Here is a 22,978-nt window from a genome sequence, read left to right as displayed (position 1 = left end):
TCCCTGGAGGTGTTCAAGAAAGGCCACTTGGAGCCATGGTTTAGCTGTCAGGAGGTGCTGGGTGAGAGGTTGGACTTGATGGTCTCTGAGGCCTTTTCCAACCTTGTTGGTTCTATGATTCTATGATTCTTATCCATAGATGGGCAGGGCACAAGCTCTGGGGATGCAGAGGGAGAGCTGGGGCAGAGGGAGCTTCCCTGTCACACAGCTTGGGGATGGGGAGCAGCTTCCACGTGAGGCTGTGATGCTCCACTCCACGCAGGTCGCCCACCCTGGAGGGGAAAAATCCTCTTAAGCCATCAGGGTTTTGTTCCTGCTTTTTTGTTCCTGCTTGCATTGTTTTTGCCAGCTCTGGGATGTGACAACCCCCCCAGAGGCTGAGGAAGTCTCCTGAAGCAGCGTGGCCAGTGCCAACCGTGCCCCAGGCAGCTCTGGCATCTTCAGGCAAAGCTGTGGGTGAGGACTTCTGAAGGGGCTGAGGCTGTGGTGGAAAGGGCTCAGATCTGGGGAGAAAAGAGACTCATTCCTGCCCCAGGGGCAAAAACCTCCTCATGAATGGGGCAGGGGACAAAGTCCCAGCATGTAGAATGCCTTGGGACCCTTGAGGGGCTCCATGGGGGACACTGCAGGGTTTGCTTTGGTTTTCTCCTGGTGGGCTGCCCTAAGGGAATGAAGCCAAACTGTGGTGTGGTGTGCTGTCCCCCAGCTCTGTGAGGAGGTGGCCTTGCTCTCTGCTGGTGACCCAGCTCCAGGGAGGGTAACCTGGGCTGGTGAGGAGGTGACTTGGCTCTCTGAAGGGGTAACCTCACTCTGGGAGGGGGAGACCCATCTCCATGGGGAGTGACCTAGCTCCTTAGGAGGGTGACCTGGCTCTGTGAGGGGGAGACCCAGCATGGTGGGGGGGGTCATTCATCTCCATGAGGGCTGGTACCTCTGCAGGGCTCTTTGAAGGGGTGACCAGTCTCCATACAGGGGTGACCCAGCTCCAGGGGGGGTGTCCCAGCTTTATGAAGGCGTGACCTGGCTCTATGAAGGGTTAATCAACCTCCATGGAGGGGTGACCCAGCTCCCTGGGTGCTGTCCCAGCTCTGTGAGGGGTGACCCAGCTCCAGGTGGGGGTCCCAGCTCTGAGAGGGGTGACCCAGCTCCCTGGGTGCTGTCCCAGCTCTATAAAGGGGTGTCCCATCTGTTTGAGGAGCTGACCCATCTCCATGGGTCCAGCCCCACTGTCCTCCCCCTGCCCAACCCGGACACAGACTCCAAGGCTTGTCTCCCATACCCACACCCAGGCCCACCCCCCACGGCGGGGTGGGGGTTGGGGTGGGGGCTGAGTGCTCGCTGCGTGTCTGTGTTGGGGGTGAGGGGGGGGCTCCATCAGTGAGGGGCACGGAGGTGGTGGCAGCGGGAGGGAGGCCGCGCACCGCCCCGCTCGGCTCCGCTCGGCTCCAGCCGCCGTCATTGGCGGCCCCGGCGGCGCTGGGGAGCGGAGCGGAGCGGAGCGGAGCGGGGAGGGGGGAGCGGAGCGGAGCGGAGCCGCTGCCGCCGCCGGCGCTGCTGCTGTTGCTGCTGCTGCTGGTGCCGGGCCCGGCCATGTGCCAGGGAGAGGATATCTGCTGCCTGCTCCCCGCCCTCGGCTGCTTCCCTCCGCTGTGATTCCTCAGCATTTTTTTTGGTCGTTTTGATTAATTTGCTTTGTAATTGATTATTTGGGTTTAATTGCTCGTTTGTTGGTTTTGTTTCTGCTTTTTAACCCGCCGTGGTTGTTCGGCATTGATGCTCTCCGAGCTGGAGACTTGGGGAGACACCGTCCTCACCTGGGAGCTCCAGCACGATTCCCCAGTTTGAAGGTAAGTACAGATAGGGGGGGGACCCCCCCCCCCATCTCTGTGCAGCCCCCCTGCACCCCCCTGGCTTTGCTCGGGCTCCTTCTCCTCATCCTTTGCAGCGCTGGGGGCTTCCGCCCCCCCCCCCCCCCCTATTTACTTCTCTCCCATCCCATCCCCTTCCCGCATCCCGGTGAATCCTAAACTGCGTTTAGCCAGCGGCAGGATTCTGCTCCCCCCCTTCCTCCCTTGCATCCCAAGGGAATGCCGGCGAGGGAAGGAGCAGGCAGAGGATAGCCCCGGCTGGGAGAGTTGAGGCTGGGAAGGGACTGGGAGGAAGGAAGCAGAAGGAAGAGGGACATGGAGAACCGCACAGCATCTGCTCGGGGCGGCGGGGGGGGAGGTGGTCAAGTCCCAGCACCTTAGACCAGGATGGAAAACACCGGGCTGCTCCGGGCTTGCTTTCCCTTGGTCCTGCAGCAGCTTTAGTTCCGAAGCCGTGCCCGTGAAGGAGGGCATGAAAGCACCGTGCGGGGAGGGGGTGGGAAGGCTGCCCCCATCCCGTGCCCTTGCCTGTGTGTGTGGGCTGGGTCCTGCCCTCCTCAGCCCCGGGAACAGTTCGTCCTCTTTAGAATCAAAGAACTGCTGAGGTAGGAAGAGACCTTTGAGCACGGGGCTGAAACTGCCTTCCTTTTGTTACCTGTGCGGACATCTCCCCTGGAGCCATGCCTCTAGGACAAAGGTTTGTTCCTGCCTCATATCCTGACCCCAAATGGCACAGGAACCCTCTCTCCCTCCCCCATTCCATCCAGACGAGTTTGCAGCCCCCCAGCCCCAGCTTGGGCAGCAAACCAGCCTCACACACCACCAAGCAATGGTGGTGGAGAGCAGCCGGGGGGGAGCACAAGCAAGGTGCTGGCACAGCTCTCTGGGGGTTGGTTTGGTCCCTGTTTGGGCAGAGCAGCCGTGGAGCTCGGTGCTCTCAGAAGCCCATGGATGCTGTTCAGTACGTGTGGGCTCGGGGCCGGGGAGCGGGGGGAGAGCTGTGGGAGGGAGGGAGAGAGAAATCCCCCCCAGGGGAGCTGGCTTTTTGGTTTCCCTACATCGACTTGGTTTTCAGACAGGCTTATTTATACTTGCCACAACAGCTCACCAAAGTTGGAAGGGAGTGGGGGTGTGCTCGTGCTCATTAAGGTAGACAGCTTCCTGACAGAATAAATTAAAGGTAAGGGAAGACTGCACTGTGAGGTTCAACAGATTGTCTGCTAGCCTAAAAGGAGCAAGTGAAATCATCCTTCCCCAAAACCCTGGCTGGTGAAAGCTTCGTGCTTCCCTCCTGCCCGGGGGGGTGCCTGGCGTTTGAGGGAGTCCTGGAGTGATCTCGGAGCGCAGAGAGGGCTCCTGGGCGACCTCCTGGCAGCCCAAGCAGCCAGGAGGATGGAGTTCTGTGAGTCCATTGCAGCTTGTCTGCCCTGAGTAAGCATCTCGCTGAGAAGAGGAAATAGTTAGAAGGAAATAGGGACCATAAACTGTGCCTGAGCCCTGTGCCTGAACTCTTCCCCCCGCCCCCCACCTGTATTCAGGTGCTTGCCCTGTTCTGATGCGGTGTGAGTAGTGGAAGGTTGGCTGCAACCCATCCTGGCTGCCTTTCATCCAGCCTGAAGCGAGCAGGAAGAGGCATTTAGTGCTGTCAGTGGGTGAAAAGATGTTTCAAACCCCTCAAAAGACCTTGTGGCTGTAATTAAAAGTGTAACCTCCCTCCTCTGCGTGTCAGGCTTTCCGTGCAGAACCCTGACAGGAGCTCGCAGGCAGCCAGGCTGCTGCTCGGCAGACACAAAGAACTTCAACCACATCCCCCAGAGGGTGCTTGGTGCTGATTTCTCGGCCCTCAGCAGGTTGGCTCTCACTGAGGAGCGATGTGGGGATGTGAAAGGGAGGTTTTATTCCTGGCTGGTTTCTTGTCAGGGAGCACAGACCACAGGCAGAGGCAGCTCTGTGCACAGAGGAGTTGTAGAGCATCACCAGCAGCCTGGTTGCTGGCTGGACCTCCACTGTCTTCTCTCTGTTTTCCAGCAGAGCCTGGTAGATGATTCTAGCTGTCAGGTCTCCTCTTAATCCTCTTCCATTGTGACTGCAGCGCTCCCCAGACCCTCACGTAGGTGACCCAGGAGTCAAGCCTGAAGGGCTGGTTCCAGGAGCTTTGCAACCCAAGGAGAAGGTGTTGAGAAGTGGCTGAGTGACAGAGGACCTGCTCACTGCGGTGGCACAGGCATCCAAGTCTTTCTGAAAGGTATTGCCACATCTAAAGCTTCAGAACATCTGCTGACCTCAGCAGGTTGAGCTGAGCATCCCCTTCAGGATCCTCTCAGAGCGTTGCTGGGTACCAGATTCAGAGAGAGAGAGAGAGAGAGAGAGAGAGAGAGAGAGAGAGCTGCTTCTGGAAGGTGTCCAGAGAAGGGCAACAAAGCTGGGGAGGGGTCTGGAGCACAGCCCTGGGAGGAGAGGCTGAGGGAGCTGGGGTTGCTTAGCCTGGAGGAGACTCAGGGGAGACCTTCTTGCTCTCTACAACTCCCTGAAGGGAGGTTATAGCCAGGTGGGGGTTGGTCTCTTCTCCCAGGCAAGCAGCACCAGAACAAGAGGCCACAGTCTCAAGCTGTGCCAGGGGAGGTTTAGGCTGGAGGTGAGGAAGAAATTCTTCCCAGACAGAGAGATTGGCCCTGGGAATGTGCTGCCCAGGGAGGTGGTGGAGTCCCCATCCCTGGAGGTGTTTAGGATGGGGTGCTTGGTGCCATGGTTGAGTTGATCAGATGGTGCTGGGTGAGAGGTTGGACTTGATGATCTCAAAGGTCTTCGCCAAGCTGGTCTATCCTATCCTATCCTATCCTATCCTATCCTATCCTATCCTATCCTATCCTATCCTATCCTATCCTATCCTATCCTATCCTTCCCTTCTCATTCCCTCAAGCATTTATGTGCAGCCCAGAGAGCTGATGTGCAGCCCAGAGAGCTGAGCTGCATCCCTCCTGCTGCAGAAGTCCCTTTGGGCACATCAGGATTTGTCCTCAGCGCTTGGCACGGGGGTCAGGGAGGAGGTTTTGCAGCTCTGAGGTGTTTGCTGAACCCAGGGGTTTGTTGTCACCTGGCTGCAAGGAATGGGGATCACTGGGTGCTGCCTCCCTGGTGAGGTACCTGGCTGTCCTGTTGTCATGGATATGGGTAAGGACACAGGCAGGGAAGAGGTGCTTGTGGCTGGCAGAGCCACGGCTCCCGATGAGACTGAGAACGTGGAAGAAGGGCAGGGAAGGGATGGAGGAGAGCTGGCAGGGGTTGGGGCTGAACTTGCAGCTCCTTCCCACTCTGATTTACACTTCTTCCTTCCCATCTTCTTGTCTCCTTCCCATCTTCTTGTCTCCTTCCCATCTTGTTGTCTCCTTCCCTCCTCATCATCTGATTTATTACAGCAGGCAGCACTGGTTTGCCCTGTCAGGAGGTGTTAGGTAACAGGTTGGACTTGATGATCTCTGAGGTCTTTTCCAACCTGCTTGATTCTATTCTATGATTTGGCCTGAGAAAAGAGCATCCCTCCCAGCACTGCAGATGGGCAGGGGCATGACAAATAGGTTGGGTGGGTGATGGACTCTGACCTCTCTTCAGGTCGCAGCTGAGGCCAACCCGGTCAAGGCTGGGACCTCAGGAGCCTGTGAGCCCTGCAGTCCCCATGAGAGCAGCCCTGGGCAGAGGTCAGCTTGGAAGGGTTGGAGAAGAGAATTAGAAGTAATACTAATGTTTCAAAACATCCTTGGAAGCTCCCTGGAAAGCTTAGCAGCAGCCATGACCCAGTAATAGCAGCGGAGGGCAGGAGGAGGAGCTGGCTCCTGTGGGGGCAAAGGTGCCTGTGTGGAAGGGGGAGGAGAGCAGAACTGATTCAGGCTAAAATCACAATGTCAGTGATTTTGCCCCATCCTGCATGGCCCAGAGGACAGATTCCTCACTGGAGCTGGAGGTGCAGAAGTGTAAGCTGCAGCCAGGGAAACTGTTGGGTGCTGGCATCTCCCTCAACGTGCACTGGTGGTCCTCTTGGCAGGCTGTGGAGTGGGGACAAGAGATGAGCCAGGAGCTGGCAGAGTTTTGTTTACTCTCTCACTGCAGACAGAGCCAAAGCAGGGCACCCACAGCAGCTTGCCCAGCAGCACAATGGCCAGCTGGGCTTGGAAGCTCTCCAGAAAAGGAGGTTCCACAACCTCCCTGGGCAGCCTGCTCCAGGCCTCCAGCACCCTCACACCAAAGAACTTTCTCCTCCTGTTCAGGTGGAACCTCCTGGGTTCCAGTTTGTGCCCACTGCTCCTTGTCCTGTGCCTGGGCAGCACTGAGAAGTGTCTGGCTGCATCCTCTTGGCCCCCAGCCTCTATCTCTTGCTGAGCATTGCTCAGCTCCCCTCTGGGGCTGCTCTTCTGCAGGCTCACCAGTCCCAGGGCTCTCAGCCTTTGCTCCTCACCTTGCTGCTCCAGGCCCCTCAGCATCTTTGTAACCTTCTCTGGACTCTCTCTAGCCCATCCCTGTCTCTCTTGAGGTGGAGAGCCCAGAGCTGGATGCAGTGGCCTCACCAGGGCAGAACAGAGCTGGAGGAGAACCCCCCCTTGACCTGCTGGTCATCTACTCCAACCTGCCCCCAGAGCAGGTTGTGTGGGGGTCCCACCACAGTGACCTGCTGGCCACACTTTCCCTAGTGCACCCAAGAGGGCAGCTCAGCTCCTCTTTGATTCTCTCCCCACTCTTAGCTGCAGGACAGAAGCCACCCAGAGTGACACACCACCCAGCAGGGCAGTGGGTGAGCTTGCCAAGCTTTACTTGACAGCAATCAGAGAGTCACAGAACTGTCAGGGCTGGAAGGAACCTTAAGGATCAGCCAGTTCCAAGCCCCCTGCCATGGCCAGGGACACCTCACACTACAGCAGGTTGCTCACAGCCACCTCCAGCCTGGCTGCAAACACCTCCAGGCAGGAGGCTGCCACCACCTCCCTGGGCAACCTGTGCCAGGCTCTCACCACCCTCCTGGGGAACAACTTCTTCCTCACAGCCAATCTCAGTCTCCCCACTTCTAGTTTTGCTCCATCCCCCCCAGCCCTATCACTCCCTGACACCCTCAAAAGTCCCTCCCCAGCTTTCCCATAGCCCCCTTCAGACACTGGAAGTCCACAATTAGGTCTCCTCAGAGCCTTCTCTTCTCCAGACTGCACAACCCCAACTCCCTCAGTCTGTCCTCAGGGCAGAGCAGCTCCAGCCCTCTGCTCCTCCTCGTGGCCCTTCTCTGGACACCTTCCAGCACCTCCAGATCCTTCTTGTAATTGGGGCTCCAGAACTGGATGCAGCACTCCAGGTGGGGTCTCAGCAGAGCAGAGCAGTGCAGAGGGGGAGAATCAGCTCCTGAGCTCCCACTGGTACCTGCCCAGGAGCCGCGGGGGCTCCTGCCGGGGGCTCCTCCCGGGGCTCCTCCCGGGGCTCCTCCCGGGGCTCCTGTTCGGGGCTGAGCGGGAGGTGCGGGTCGCTCTGCCGCCCTGGGAAGCGGTCTCTTTGCACCACAGCTTTGATCAGCCAGACAGAAGCTTGTCACATTCTCCCTGCAACAGCCTCTGACATTAGCCAAGCGTTTTGCCCTTGGTGGGTTTCCCGAAATAGTCGGACCTAGAGGAGACCCCGGGCGACCTCTGGGCGCACTTAGCGAGGCGCTGGGAAGCGTTCAGTAAACAAGGCAGGGGCTATTGTTCGAAGGTCGTTAAAGAAGGCTCCTCCTGACTTAGCTGCCCATGCCGTGGGGGGGGTGGTGAAAAACCCAACCCTTAATGGCACTGCGCTAATTGCCTTTTTCTGAGGGAGGTTTTAGAGGCACCAGAAAGAGCTTTAAGGATGTTCAGCCAGGAGAAGAGAAGGCTCCAGGGAGACCTTAGAGCTGCGTTTCAGAATCTGGAGGGGACCTGCAGGAAGGCTGGGGAGGGACTGTTGGAAAGGGCTTGTAAGGATAGGACGAGGGGCAGTGGTTGTTTGCAGCTGGAGCAGGGCAGATTTAGGTTGGACAGCAGGAGGAGGTTCTGCACAGGGAGGGTGGTGAGATCCTGGGGCAGGCTGCCCAGGGATGTTTGTGAGGCCCCAGCCCTGGAGAGATTCAGGATCAGACTTGGCATGGCCTTCAGCAGCCTGAGCTAGGTGGAGGTGTCCCTGCTGACTGCAGGGGGGTTGGGCAAGATGACCTTTGAGGGTCCCTCCCAGCCCCATGCAATGTGTGAATCTGTCAGCCCAAAAGCAAGTCTCAGCCCATCCTCTCCAGGCCAAGGACCTGACCCAGCCTAAAAACCCGAGTTTTGCTCTTCACTTCAGTGCAGCTTGGGTCAAAGGTGGGCAATGTGCCTCTGGCTGTGGAAAGAACAGACTGGGGGGGCACGGATGGAGGGGGTGTGAGGGGGTGTAGAGAGACCACCAGCAGTTCAGCAGCAAAAAAAACCCCAACCAAGCAGAAAAGGCTCAGCTGAGTATAAAAGGGCAGCAGGCTTCACATTCAGCGGCGAGGGCAAGAGAAAGAGCCCTCCCCGAGGCTCTGCACAGAAAATCAGATGTCATTAGTGGATAAAGCCACCGCCTCTGAGCACCTGAGAGGGGGGTGGGAGGCTCTGCGGGGCGGGTGGGAGGCTCTGCGGGGCGGGTGGGAGGCTCTGCGGGGCGGGTGGGAGGGCTTGCAAAGGCTGCTCGGCGGGGTCGCTGCAGGAGACACACTGCAGCCCACGTCTGTATTCATCCTGTCCCCGTTCCGTTAAGAGCCTCCTTAGAATAATGAAAGCAAGAGGAGAGGGAAGGGAGCGTTTGGCAGGCGGCAAGTGCCAGCCCGCAGCCCCTTCCCTCACCTGGGTGGCAAGGATGCTGCCGGCACCGGGCAGGAGGGAAGGGAAGGGAAGGGAAGTGGCTTTGCCGTCACTCACGGCAGCCTTGCCGCTCTCCCTGCTCGGAAATCACTCCTGGCTTCTTACCTTGGCCCCGGGGCAAGCAGAATTAATTCTCACAGTTCATTTCACGCTCCCCAGGGAGCTGTGAGGGGAGGCAATCAAGTCGCAGGCTCCTGCCGTTTGCTGCTTTCAGTTTTGCCACCGATTTCCTCCAAGAGGGAGGAGGATGTGCGAGGGAAGCAAGCTCCGGGGGTGCCTGTGCTGTCCTGGAACCACCACAGTGGGGACCTGCCCCATCCTGGGTCCTGGTTCCAGCCCTCCCCTGCCTCATGCAGGATAGTTGTGGTGGTCAGAAACCAAGCAGATGTGGCACTCTGGGACGTGGTCTAACGGCCACGGAGGTGCTGGGGAGAAGGTTGGACCCAGATCATCCTAGAGGTAATTTCCAACCTGAATGAGTCTATGATTCTATCATCTGCTGCTGCCATGAGGCTGTGTCAGGGCTGGAGAGGAGCCCTGGTAGTGGGTGCTGGAGCTCCCAGAGCTCCTCAGGGCTGTTCTGAGTTCCTCTGAGCTCCTCAGGGCTGGTCCGAGCTCCTCAGGGCTGGTCCGAGCTCCTCAGGGCTGTTCTGAGCTGTTCAGGGCTCCTCAGGGCTGATCTGAGCTGTTCTGAGCTGGTCCAAGCTCCTCAGGGCTGGTCCAAGCTCCTCAGGGCTGTTCTGAGCTCCTCAGGGCTGTTCTGGGCTGTTCTAGAGCTCCTCAGAGCTGTTCTGAGCTCATCAGAGCTGTTCTAGAACTCCCTAGAGATGTTCTGAGCTGTCCTGAGCTGTTCAGGGCTGTTCCAAGCCCACCCCTTCCCCCAGCCTGCTGCTGCTCCCTGTCTGCTTTCTCCCTTCTCCAGCCCTGGCTCAGTCCATGAGAGCTCAGCTACCAAACCCTGGGTGGTGACACAGCCATCAGAAGCTGCCAGCCTGAACAAGAGGCTTTGGTGACAAACCTTTGTGGTGAGGCTTTGCTGGGGGTTTTGTTTTGCTCTGTTTTCCTTTCAGTTGCCACTGAACTCCAGCTTAGGCTCTTCCAAGGCTGCACTGCTTGGCCTCTCCTGGGCAGGGGATAAAGGAGATGATCTCCTTGCTAGGTGGGGGGATGAAGCCCTCCACACTGCCCAGCTTTGGGTCTGGCTTTGAGGCCATGCTGTGGCTTTTCCCTAGCTGCAAGTTCATCACAGCTCTGAGCCACACAAGCTGATAAGCTCATTACCCTGGGGGGATTGCCAGTGGGGGCTGCACCACACAGCTGGGATTTCCTTCCCTTCCTTCCCTTCCTTCCCTTCCTTCCCTTCCTTCCCTTCCTTCCCTTCCTTCCCTTCCTTCCCTTCCTTCCCTTCCTTCCCTTCCTTCCCTTCCTTCCCTTCCTTCCCTTCCTTCCCTTCCTTCCCTTCCTTCCCTTCCTTCCCTTCCTTCCCTCAGAAAAGTCTATCTGTGGGGGTCTCATTTCTTTCCCCCTGTGTGAAAGTGCTCTCTTGTTCCTCAGCTGCCTGAAAAACCAGGCTGGGCTCATCCCTGGAGGGGTTTGCAGCCAGGCTGGATGTGGTTCTGATCAACCTGCTGTAGTGTGAGGTGTCCCTGGCCAGGTCAGGGGTTTGGAACTGGCTGAGCCTTGAGGTCCCTTCCAGCCCTGACAATTCCATGGTTCTATAATGAACCAAAGTGGCCTCCTGCAGCACTGTCTGTAGCTGCCTGTCCCATCAGCCACAGCCAGGCTGCCTCTCTATTCACTGAGAGGTTTTTGGGGCTGCTTGAGGTTGAAGAGGAAAACACAGCAGCATTAATGGAAGTGGCTGCTGGAGGGAAGCTAAATACCTGGTTACTGGGGGATGTGGCTGCTTTGGAACCCTCTGGGGCCATCCACAGCCTCGTGATGGATTCAGAAGCTGTCGTCTCCCTCCACCTCTCCCCAGCTGGGGTCGCTTCAAGCTGAAGAGCATCAAAACCAGCTCAAGATCCAAAGGCTCTTTAAATGGGCACTGCTCACAACAGAGAGGTGCCTGGGACCTTGCTGTCCAGGGGCTCCATGGAGGCAGGTGTGTGCTGTGGTGATGCAGGAGCGTGCTGGGAGGCAGAGGAGTTCACAGGCAAGTGCCAGACGAGCCCCCAGAGCGGCTGCGCTGCGGGGTGAGAATCACAGCTCTGCTCCAGCTCCACTCACAGACACCAACCACATCCTGGGAGAGCAGCAGCTCCCCTGCAAACAGCTCTGCTCAGCCTCACTGCCTTGCTTGCCTCTTCTTTTCCTTTCCCTTACAGTGTTTCTGGAGGTGAGCAGCAGGGACAAGCCCAGCACAGAGCTGCTCCCATCCCAGGAGGTTTTGAAGTCCAGGCTGAATGTGGCTGTGAGCAACCTGCTCTGGTGTGAGGTGTCCCTGCCCATGGCAGGGGGGTTGGGACTGGATGGTCCTTGAGGTCCTTTCCAAACCTAACAGTTCTATGGTTCCATGCTGTCCTGAAGCCCACCTTTAGCTCCCCCACTTAAGCCCAGTCTGGTGCTTGGGCTTTGCCTTGTGGCTTCCACCTGGATTCCCTCTGCTCTCAGTGTGGATTTGTTTCTGTGGATCTTCCTGCCTGAGCTTTGGCAAACCATTCACTCTCTCCTGGCACAGGCTGCCCAGGGAGGTTGTGGATGCTCCCTCTGTGTTCAAGGCCAAGTTGGATGAGGGCTTGAGCAACCTGGGCTGGTGGGAGGTGTCCCTGCCCATGGCTCGCTGTGGCTCGGACAGGAGCTCCCAGGGTGTTTGGCACCTCGGGGACAGAGAGTCATGGAGTCATGGAGTCATGGAATTATAGAATCAACCAGGTTGGAAAAGACCTCAGAGACCATCAAGTCCAACCTATAAACCCCCTGTGCCTAAGCCTGGGCTGGGAGATGTGCTGGAGGTGCCAGGCACTGCAGAGCAGGGGAGTGGGACAGGCTGAGCTGCAGCTGGAATTTCACCTGGGGAGCTGCAGCATCCTCCCAGCTCCTTCCTCCTTGTCTAGCTGATTGGATAGGGCTGGGTGATCTTGGAGGTCTCTTCCAACCTGCTTGATTCTGTGATGCAGTCTGGCTCCATGAGCAGGATGAGCCCAGCTGGAGAGGTCTGGTGACATCATAGAATCATCAACCAGGTTGGAAAAGACCTCAGAGATCCTCAAGTCCAACCTATCACCTAATGCCTAACACCTCTGGGGCTGCTCTTCTCCAGGCTCAGCAGCCCCAGGGCAATGCCAATGCCCCTGCCAGCAGACCAAGACATCACCACCGCTTCTTGGACACTCCTCTTGCCCTCAGCTCCCTTGGCTCTGGACAGAGCACCTTTGAGAGGACTGGGAACAGCCTCAGCAAGGCCTTCTGGGGCTGCCAGCAGCTGCCAGAGCTCCAGCCACACACTGACCCCCCCTCCAGGCTGGGGAATAACTCATCTGTGGTGGCCCAGCAGCCCAAGGCAAGGCAAGAGGAGGTGCTGCAAGGGGAGCAGGAGACCTTTCTCGATGCTGAGGCTGTCGATGGCTCTGTGCATCCCCTCTGGCCAGCCCTGTGACCTCCCATGGGCGGGCAGAGCCTCCTGAGAGGAAGGCAAGCCCAATGAGAGAGCTGCAGCTCGCCTGTGCTGAGCTGCAGCAGTTCAGCCCTGCTGTCTCCTCAGGAGCTATTCCTGGTTCCCAGAGCAGCTCGTGGGAGCAGGGCCAGCCCACGGGAAGTGGGCTTTTGGTGGTTGCACAGATTTTCTGCCTTGTGTTGCTGGCATCACAGCTTTGCTTTTGTTGTCTTTCCCCACCCCAAAGTAAAACAACAGAGGTTACAGAAAACATAAGGAGAGGGAGGAGGGAATGGGGTTTGATAAGGGCTGGTAGGGATAGGCTGGGGGGGAATGGGGTTTGATAAGGGCTGGTAGGGATAGGCTGGGGGGGAATGGGGTTTGATAAGGGCTGGTAGGGATAGGCTGAGGGGGAATGGATTGGAGGTGGAAGAAGGGAGATTGAGACTGGAGATGAGGAAGAAACTCTTTACAGGGAGGGTGGGGAGACACTGGCACAGGCTGCCCAGGGAGGCTGTGGATGCTGCATCCCTGGAGGTGCTCAAGGCCAGGCTGGATGAGGCCTTGAGCGAGCTGGGCTGGTGGGAGGTGTCCCTGCCCGTGGCAGGGGGGTTGGAACTGGCTGATCTTTGGTGTCCCTTCCACCCCAACCCATGCCAGGCTTCTCTGATTGTTGAGGAGCCAAGCACAAACCCCCCCAGGGATTCCCAACAAGGAGCAGAGATGGAGAAGCCTTGGAGGAAGCAGAAGAGCTGCTGTGTGTGTTGTGATTGCTAACCTGGCCACGCAGCCCCACCATCACCATTCCATCCCAGCCCTCAGGAAACCAACCAGCAGCAGCAGCAAAGCCTCCTGTGATGGCAGCAGAGGTTCCTGGGCTGCCATGTGCTGCCTGCTCTCCCTGCAGGCTGCTTTATGGAACAGCTCTGTGGTTTGGGACAGGGGTGAATGCATTCCCAGCTCCCAGGGGAGCCCTGTGGTCTGCTTTGCCTTGCAAAGGGCCTCTCCTGCATGCAGAGCTCCGTGCTGAGCTGGGCTGGGCTCTGCTCTGCTCACCACAGGGCAGGGAAGGGGCAGGGCTGGGCTCTGTAGGGTTTAAACCTCTCTGAAGCAGCTTTCTGTGTGCTTTACCTTTGGGGCTGGCTGCTGCTGAAGTGCTGCTTGTGGTCCCACAGCATCAGGGGGGTGTCCAGAGAGCTCCAACAGTCAGTGTAGGTGCAGTGAGAGGTTCTGTTACCAGTCCCTCGAGGGAAGTTGGTTTCTTCTCCCATGGAACAAGTGATAGAGCAAGAGGAGATGGCCTCAAGCTGCACCAGGGGAGGTTTAGGCTGCACATAAGGGTTGCCAGGCATTGGAGCAGGCTACCCAGGGAGGTGGTGGAGTCTCCATCCCTGGAGGTGCTCAGAAGTCATGGAGGTGTGGTGCTTGGGGGCATGGCTTAGGGGTGGGCTTGGCAGAGTTGATGGTTGGAGCTGATGATCTTGGAGGTCTTTTCTAAGCTACATCATTCTGGTTCTGTGATTCACCACAGCTGCTCTGGGGCAGAAAGTGGTGGTGAGCAGGCTGACCAGTTTAACTGGATGGCCAGTTTAAGAGGCTGACCAGCTTAACTGGATGACCAACTCAGGTGGATGACCAATTCAAGTGGATAAGCCACCTGCTCCCAACGAGCTCAAGCAAAGGCAGCTCACCCTGCAGGGGGAGAAATGTGAAATTCAGCTGGGAGGGAGGGTGGAGTGGGGCAGCACTGGGCTGTGACTCTCCTCCTGCTGTCCAGGATGGATGGAGACCTTTCTGCATGCACATCCTTTGAGGCTGACCTGATCTGAACCTCCCAGGGCTGCTGCACAGCCCAGCCCAGCCCATGGCAAGTGGTGCCCTGCTCCATCCACCTTCACTGAAGGCAAGGAAGGGCTCAGAGAGATGTTCAGAGGTGCTGCAGGGGGCTGGTTTGAGGCTTGGCTTCAAAAGAGAAGATGCCTGGCATGTTCCATGAACCTTCTGAGGTGCTTTGAGGTGCTGCAAGTCAGGGATCATTCCAAGCAGCCAGGCAGAAAGCCTGCTGCAGAGACAAGGAGCTGGATCATTTCAATCTGCTGAGGTGCTTTGAGGTGCTGCAAGTCAGGGATCACTTCAAGCAGGCAGGCAGAAAGCCTGCTGCAGAGACAAGGAGCTGGATCATTTCAATCTTCTGAGGTGCTTTGAGGTGCTGCAAGTCAGAGATCATTCCAAGCAGGGAGGCAGAGAGCCTGCTGCAGAGACAAGGAGCTGGATCTGCTGAGGTGCTTTGAGGTGCTGCAAGTCAGGGATCATCCCAAGCCAGCAGGCAGAAAGCCTGCTGCAGAGACAAGGAGCTGGATCATTTCAATCTGCTGAGGTGCTTTGAGGTGCTGCAAGTCAGGGATCATTCCAAGCAGGCAGGCAGAAAGCCTGCTGCAGAGACAAGGAGCTGGATCTGCTGAGGTCCTTTGGGGTGCTGCAAGTCAGGGATCATTCCAAGCCAGCAGGCAGAAAGCCTGCTGCAGAGACAAGGAGCTGGATCTGCTGAGGTCCTTTGAGGTGCTGCAAGTCAGGGATCATCCCAAGCAGGGAGGCAGAAAGCCTGCTGCAGAGACAAGGAGCTGGATCTGCTGAGGTGCTTTGAGGTGCTGCAAGTCAGGGATCATTCCAAGCAGGCAGGCAGAGAGCCTGCTGCAGAGACAAGGAGCTGGATCTTCTGAGGTGCTTTGAGGTGCTGCAAGTCAGGGATCACTTCAAGCAGGCAGGCAGAAAGCCTGCTGCAGAGACAAGGAGCTGGAGCAGGAAGCATGCAAGCACCAAACACCAGCAGAAGCTGCACCCCCCCAGCCTCTCCTGCCTCAGTTTCCCCTGCTGGCAGTGGCACTGCTTTGGCTCCTGAAGGTGGGAGAGTCAATAATGTGGGCAGCAGGAGGCTTTCAAGGGCTTCTCCAGCTCCCAGGAGCCATTTCAAAGGCAGGGCTTGGGTGGCCCAGGTGCTGAGGCCAGGGCCAGAAGATCCATCACAGGGGTTTGGATGGCTGCAAGCTGCTGGCCCTGGGAACAGCAGCACTGCTAAGCCCTCAGGGTTTGGAGCACAGCACTTTGCCTGAAGGCTTTGCTCCCTTTCCTTTCTTCTCCCAACTGCTGGTTTCCAGCTGACTTCCACCAACTGCTTTATCTTTTCCCCTTTTTTGGGGTGTTGTGGGTTGGGTTTGGGGTTTGGGTTGGGTTTGGGGTTTGATTTGGGTTGGTGTTTGTGTTAGACTGGGTTTTGATTTGGGATGGTTTGATTTGGTGGTTGGGTTGGGGTTTGATTGGGTTTTGGTTGGTTTGGTCTTTCTGTTGGGTTGGTTTGTGTTGGGTTGAGCTGGGTTTTGATTTGGGTTGGTGTTTGGGTGGGCTTTGGGTGAGGTTTTGGTTGGTTTGGGTTCTGGTTTGGTGTCGGGTTTCGGGTTGAGGTTTGATCTGGGTTTGGTGTTGGGTTTTGGGTTGGGGTTTGGTCTGGGTTTGGGTTTGGTGTTGGGGTTTGGTGATGGGTTTGATGTTGGGTTTTAGTCTGGGTGTGGGTTTGGTGTTGGGTTTTGGTCTGGGTGTGGGTTTGGTGTTGGGTTTTGGTCTGAGTTTGGTGTTGGGTTTTAGTTTGGTGTTGGGTTTTGGTCTGGGTTTGGTTTGGGTTTTTGGTTGGTGTTGGGTTTTGGGTTGGGTTTTAGTCAGGGTTTGGTGTTGGGTTTGGGCTTTAGTCTGGGTTTGGGTTTTGTGTTGGGTTTTGGTCTGGGTTTGGTGTTGGGTTTTGGTTTGGTGTTGGGTTTTAGTCTGGGTTTGGGTTTGGTGTTGGGTTTTTGGTTGGTCTGAGTTTGGTGTTGAGTTTTGGTCTGGGTTTGGTGTTGGGTTTTGGTTTGGTGTTGGGTTTTAGTCTGGGTTTGGGTTTGGTGTTGGGTTTTTGGTTGGTCTGGGTCTTGGTCTAAGTTTGGTGTTGAGTTTTGGTCTGGGTTTTGGTCTGGGTTTGGGTTTGGTTTGGGTTTTAGGTTGGTGTTGGGTTTTGGGTTGGGCTTTAGTCTGGGTTTGGTATTGGGTTTGGTGTTGGGTTTTAGTCTGGGTTTGGGTTTTTGGTTGGTCTGGGTCTTGGTCTGAGTTTGGTGTTGAGTTTTGGTCTGGGTTTTGGCCTGGGTTTGGGTTTGGTTTGGGTTTTTGGTTGGTGTTGGGTTTTGGGTTGGGGTTTGGTGTTGGGTTTTGGGTTTGGGTTGGGTTTTGTTTTCCTCTGAGTCAAATCTTTCCCTCCCTCAGCTCCCAGGAAAAGCTGTAGCAGAACTAAGGTGAGGTAACAAAAAGAGAGAGAGAGGACAAAAGAAGGGAAAGGCACTGGAAGTGGTTCAGAGTGAGCTGCCAAGGAGCTGGAAATTCCCCTCCCAGCCAGCCTGAGTCAATTCCCCTGCTGCAGCACATGATCAATCCTCATTAAAAAGGATAACATAAGGAGATTTTACTGCCTGGAGAGAAACTTGTGGCCACAAGGCACGAGGAAGTCCATCTCCCTCCTGCTGCAAGCACCTCTGCCCTTCCCTGTGAGCCGTGCTGCTGGCACCAGCCTGGCACCAGTGGCATTAATGCTGTCCAAGGGGTGGGTGGGAAGCAAAGGAAGCTCCCAACAGCCTCAGGTCCCATGGGCAGCTGAAGTCTCTGCAGGTTCACTGCTTGTGCCAGCTCCCCACAGAGCATCCCAGAATCCCAGCATGGAAGGGTTGGAAGAGACCTCTGGAGAGCATCCAGTCCCACCCAGGGGCACCCCCAGCAGCTTGCCCAGGAGCACAATGCCCAGGGGAGGTTTGGAAGCTCTGCAGAGCAGGAGACTCCACAACCTCCCTGGGCAGCCTGCTCCAGGGCTCAGCAGCCTCACACCAAAGAAGTTTCTCCTGTTCAGATGGTTCCAGTTTGTGCCCATTGCCCTTGCCCTGTCCCTGGGCACCACTGAGCAGAGCCTGGCCCCAGCCTCTTGCCCCTCCAGCCTTCAGCTCTTGCAGAGCATTGCTCAGCTCCCCTCTGGGGCTGCTCTTCTGCAGGCTCTCAGCCCCAGGGCTCTCAGCCTTTGCTCCTCACATTGCTGCTCCAGGCCCCTCAGCAGCTTCCCAGCCTCCTCTGGACTCTCTCCAGCAGTTCCCTGTCTCTCTTGATCTGGGATTTCCATCCCTCTGGAAGTCCAGCCCTGGGAGCACCTCACAGGTGGCAACTTAAAGCAGTTTCTGTTCTCTGCCCACATCAGGCAGCAGGGAGATGCTGTGAGGACTCTTTCCCTCTCCACTTGCTGATGCAGCTCATGCTAGCAGCAGCCTTAGGTGCCAGTCCTTAACACTGGGTGTGCTACTTCCAGCACCACTGAGCTCTCTCCTCTCCACTTCCCTGGTCATTCACCACGGTGCCTTGCTGGGCTGGAGTGAGGAAAACACTCTGCTTGCTGCTTGTTCCACAGGCTGAACTTGAGCTTCCACCAGAGCAATGTAAAGCTGTAGCTATGGAAACTCCAGACCCTTTCTCGTGGTGGTTTCCCCCCTCCCCCTCCCCTGTTTTTAAGGCAGCAGGATGTATCTCATTGGAGATCCCAAGTGGGATCTGAGTGGCTGTTCAGGATCCCAGGCTTGGCTTAGGAGATGCTGGGTGGCCACAGCCAGCACCCAGAGCTGGAAACAAGGGCCCAGGGAGTTAGGGTGCCAAGGGCAGAGGAGCAGCAAGGACCCAGGGAGTCAGTGTGCCAAGGGAGAGGAGCAGCAAGGACCCAAGGAGTCAGTGTGCCAAGGGAGAGGAGCAGCAAGGACCCAGGGAGTCAGTGTGCCAAGGGCAGAGGAGCAGCAAGGATCCAGGGAGTCAGTGTGCCAAGGGAGAGGAGCAGCAAGGACCCAAGGAGTCAGTGTGCCAAGGGAGAGGAGCAGCAAGGATCCAGGGAGTCAGTGTGCCAAGGGAGAGGAGCAGCAAGGACCCAGGGAGTCAGTGTGCCAAGGGAGAGGAGCAGCAAGGACCCAGGGAGTCAGTGTGCCAAGGGCAGAGGAGCAGCAAGGATCCAGGGAGTCAGTGTGCCAAGGGAGAGGAGCAGCAAGGACCCAGGGAGTCAGTGTGCCAAGAGCAGAGGAGCAGCAAGGACCCAGGGAGTCAGTGTGCCAAGGGCAGAGGAGCAGCCCAGGGAGTCAGTGTGCCAAGGGAGAGGAGCAGCATGGACCCAGGGGGTCAGTGTGCCAAGGGAGAGGAGCAGCAAGGACCCAGGGAGTCAGTGTGCCAAGAGAGAGGAGCAGCAAGGATCCAGGGAGTCAGTGTGCCAAGGGAGAGGAGCAGCAAGGACCCAAGGAGTCAGTGTGCCAAGGGCAGAGGAGCAGCAAGGACCCAGGGAGTCAGTGTGCCAAGAGAGAGGAGCAGCAAGGATCCAGGGAGTCAGTGTGCCAAGGGAGAGGAGCAGCAAGGACCCAGGGAGTCAGTGTGCCAAGGGAGAGGAGCAGCAAGGATCCAGGGAGTCAGTGTGCCAAGGGAGAGGAGCAGCAAGGATCCAGGGGGTCTGTGCTCAAGGGGCAGAGGAGCAGGGACTGATGAGGAATGAGCAGGCTGCCTGAAGAGCTGGAGCCCAGGAGGTGGTGTGTGACACTGGGAGGGACAATGTGGGGCTGCTGGAGGTGGCAGCAGCCACCAGCTACCCACTGGGGGGCCCAGGACAGCAGGGTGCTGCTCCCCCTCCCGCTCCTTGCAGCGGCTGGCTGGAGGAGAGGGCTCCCCGGGGCTGCTGCCTGTAAGGAGCACCACGGAGCTGGATCTGCCTGCTGCCTCCAGCGCTGCCTGCCTCCAGCGCTGCCTGCCTCCAGCGATGCTCAGCAAATGAGGGCAGAGTCGTGCAGCTCACAAAGACTTTAATCTGCCAGGGATCTTCCTGTCCCGCGGAGCCCTGCTCAGAGCTCCTGGAAATGCAAAGCTCTTGGATTTGCTGCTTACTGGAATCCTACCCTGGATGTGTCCTTCCTTCCTTCCCTCCTTCCCCAGCCCCGGGTCGATGGCTCAGCTGCATCCCGGGATCGATGGCTCAGCTGCCCCTCAGGACAGCTGCAGGGCCACCAGAGCAGGGCTGGGGGCTGGGGTGGGGGGTGGGAGGAGGATGCAGCTGCTCCCAGCTCAGTGCTGACGCAGTGCCTGGCCTAGAGGAGGCCACCTCAGCCTAAAGTGTGCTGCTGGTGGAGAGATTTCAAGCACACCCTTTCAAAGCAGAGCCTTTCCCACCCCAGGGTTCAGTTTCATCCAATCCCAGCCTGCTTTGGCTTGGAGAGACCTTCAGAGCTCATCTAAACCCTCTGCAGCCAGCAGGGACATCTGCAGCTGGAGCAGGCTGCTCAGAGCCCCAAACAACCTGAGCTGGGATGGCTCCAGGGATGGGGCTCCCAGAGGGACGTTTCCAGCCTGCAGCACTGCCCTGCTAGGAGATGGATCAGGGTGGTGGCTGCTGGAGCCCCTGACTGGCTGCTGGAGCCCTGGACTGGCTGCTGGAGCCCTGGACTGGCTGCTGGAGCCCCTGGACTGGCTGCTGGAGCCCCTGGACTGGCTGCTGGAGCCCCTGGACTGGCTGCTGAACCCCTGGACTGGCTGCTGGAGCCCCTGGACTGGCTGCTGAACCCCTGGACTGGCTGCTGGAGCCCCCGGACTGGCTGCTGGACCGCCTTGACTGGCTGCTGGAGCCTCTGACTGGCTGCCCACCCAGCAGGGGTTGCAGTCACTGACCCCAAGCTGCTGCCAGCAAACCTTTGCTCTCTCCAGTGCTGAGATCTGAGGCTGACTGAAGCACCATCAGGAGGTGCTGAAGTGATGCAGGTGGAAAGGCACAGCCTGGCTGCCTTTCATTTTGCAGTTCAGGATGCTTGGGGCTCTGGCCAGCTTGCCAGCTGAGGGATGGGCATCAGCCCTGGTGCCTGGGCAGCCTGCTCTGGCTGGAGCTGTCCCTGCTGACCGCAGGGGGTTGGCCAAGATGACCTCTGAGGGTGCCTTCCAGCCCGGTGCAAGCTGTGACTCGGGGTGGTTTGGGCAGTGCAAGGTGAGGCTGGGGAGGGCAAAAGCCTCTGGTGGGCTTTGAGAGCACCTCTCAGCTCCTGACAGGCAGCTGGCCAGCAGCTCCTGCAGGGGGTTGGGCTTGGGGGGGAGTCCCTCATGCTTCATTCCAGGGGATGCTGAAGCATCCTTCCCCTCTGCCCCTTTGGGAGGGGGATGGCAGCACCTTGAGGGTGGCCCCAGAGGGTCTGGGAGGGCCATTCCCTAGGTCAGCACAGGAGCTGTGCAGCTGATTCAGCATCTCCCCCTGTCCATCCATTCATCCATGCACCATCCCTCCCTCCCTCCCTCCCTCCCCAGAGGCACCCCTGCACTCTGAGCAGCATCTGCAGCCAGCCCTGCAGCTCCTGTGCTCACCCAGCCCCAGCCCTGCTCTGCTGAGCTCTGCAAGTACTCCTTCTCACGAGGCTTGACTTGCAGTGCTCAGATGGCATCCTGCAGAGCTGAGGGCCCCCTCCTGCTGCTGGGGCAGGCCCCCCCAGGCTCCATGTGCCTTGGAGGCAGCCTGCTCCAGTGTGCTGTGGGGCAGAGAGCTCCCTCAGCCCCACTGTGGGCTGCAGACTGGAAAGGGCAGCTGGAGCTGGGGGGATCTCAGCTGGGTGTGCTAGGAGTGTGGCCAGCAGGCTGAGGGAGGCTCTCCTCCACCTCTGCTCTGCCCTGGTCAGGAGTGGAGGACTGGGTCCAGCTCTGAGCTCCCCAGCTCAAGAGAGGCAGGGAACTGCTGGGGAGAGGCCAGAGGAGGCTGTGAAGCTGCTGAGGGGCCTGGGGAGTCCCCCTCTGCTTACAGAGATGCTGAGGGGGCCTGGAGCAGCTCTGAGAGGAGCAAAGGCTGAGAGCTGCCTGGGGCTGAGAGCCTGTAGAGGAGCAGCCCCAGAGGAGATCAGTGCTGCTGGCAGCTGCCCTGTGCCCTGGCTCCATCGGTGGGAAGCCTCCTGCTGGCACCCTGCCTGGCTCCTCCTGGCAGCCCAGCTCTGATTCATTGGCTGGGTAGGGTTACAGGAACCTGGGGGAGGGGGGATGCAGACAGAGGGCTCTGAAAAACCTGTGCCCAGGGCACCTGGGGCAGTGCTTAGTGCCCCATGGCACCTGGGGCAGTGCTTTAGTGCCCCATGGCACCTGGGGCTGTGGGTTAGTGCCCCATGGCACCTGGGGCAATGCTTTCGTGCCCCATGGCACCTGGGGCTGTGGGTTAGTGTCCCATGGTGGTGCTGGGGCAGTGCTTAGTGCCCCATGGCACCTGGGGCTGTGCTTTAGTGCCCATGGTGGTGCTGGGTTGGTGGCTGGGTGACCTTAGAGGTCTTTTTCCCACCTTAGTGATGCTGTGAATGGTTCTCTGATCCTGTTTGCCAGCCAATTGGGTTTGGATTCTCATTCAGCTGCTGCTTTGCCACCCCCCAGGCTGCTGGCTGGGGAGTGGGTGTGCTTCCAACCTCTGCTCCCCAGGCTTTCCCTGTGTGACACTTAGATGGCACTGAGGGGAAGAGGGGAGTGTAAGCCAGGCTCACCCCATGTGAGTCAGGCTCACCCCATGTAATCTAGGCTCACCCCATGCAAGCTATGCTCACCCCATGTGAGCCAAGCTCACCCCATGGAAGCCAAGCTCACCCCATGTGAGTCAGGCTCCCCCCAAAGCTTTGCAGCATCAAATGCTCAGCTCCAGCCTCCTCTGCCCCAGCCAGATGCTTGCAGAGTGATTTCTCATTGCTCTGGGCCAAGGTCTTGGGCCCCAGGTGCTGCCTGCAGCCAGCTCTGGGGTGGAAAGCAGCAGCAGCAAGATCCAGGAGCTGGGGGCAGTGGGAGCTCAGCCAGCATCACTTCTGCCCTGCTGCTTCCCAGCCTCCCCTCTGCCTGTCCTGGGCAGGAGCAGCAGCATCAGGGTTTGTGATGCACAGACAAGCTGGGGAATGCCTCATCTGCCACCCAGGGCAAACCCCAGGAAGCCTTCAGCAGCTTTCTGCAGCTCCACAGCTGCTCAGCTCCCGCTTTCCATGCAGGACTTCATCTGCTCAGCTCCCACTTTCCATGCAGGACTTCATCTGCCCGACCTGAACATCCCCATTGAGGCTTCCTCCCTCTTGGGTCTCCTCCCCAGAGTGCCCCAACAGGCTGACCCCCTCCTGCCCCAGCCATCTCATGCTGCTTGGAGGATGATCAGCCTGGGGGAGGGGGCTGGGGGGAGCTGCTCAGGGTCCTTCCCCTCCTCTTCAGAGGCCCCTCCCGGCTGCAGGACACCCACGGGGAAGCCTCTTGGCCGAGCCCACAGCACAGCAGGGCCAGGGCCAGGGCCAGGCAGGGTGATGTGACTCCAGGACACAGTGCTGGCCTCCTCTGCTCCCAGGGAAGGGTGGGGGGGGGATTGCTTTTCCTTCCTGGGTTTGTTTTTTCCTCTCCTTTTCCCATCTTGGCCGTTTGGAAGCACAGGGCAGAGCTGCTCCTGCTCCCTTCCACGAGGGAGAGGGCAGCAGGGAGGCTGAGGTGAGGGCCAGAGGTGCCAGGGGGAGGGTTGCCAAGTGTGTGCCTGTGGGGTGCTGGCTGTGGGTTCCAGCCTGTGTCTTTGTTCTGCTGGGATCCAGGCTCCTGGTGCC

At 58.3% G+C, this 22,978-nt stretch overlaps 1 protein-coding gene across 2 annotated transcripts in view; it reads left to right on the top strand.

Moving 5' to 3' along the window:
- The first annotated feature begins 1,396 nt into the window (after positions 1-1,396).
- Positions 1,397-22,978, top strand: part of FAM163B (family with sequence similarity 163 member B) — a 28,929-nt gene continuing 7,347 nt past the window's right edge. The window contains exon 1 of one of the 2 annotated variants that reach the window (XM_068170664.1): positions 1,397-1,847. The gene's annotated coding sequence lies outside the window, so the exon portion shown is untranslated. Of the gene's footprint in view, positions 1,848-3,992; positions 4,114-22,978 lie in introns of those variants that run through there. The other variant, XM_068170665.1, reaches the window with a different exon arrangement.

The sequence above is a fragment of the Melanerpes formicivorus genome, unplaced genomic scaffold (assembly GCF_026170545.1).
Source record: "Melanerpes formicivorus ecotype bairdi unplaced genomic scaffold, bMelFor1.0.p_v2 SCAF_500, whole genome shotgun sequence".
NCBI lineage: Eukaryota > Metazoa > Chordata > Aves > Piciformes > Picidae > Melanerpes > Melanerpes formicivorus.
The sequence above is the reverse complement of the archived record's forward strand: the minus strand, read 5'-3'. Positions and strand labels throughout refer to the sequence as shown.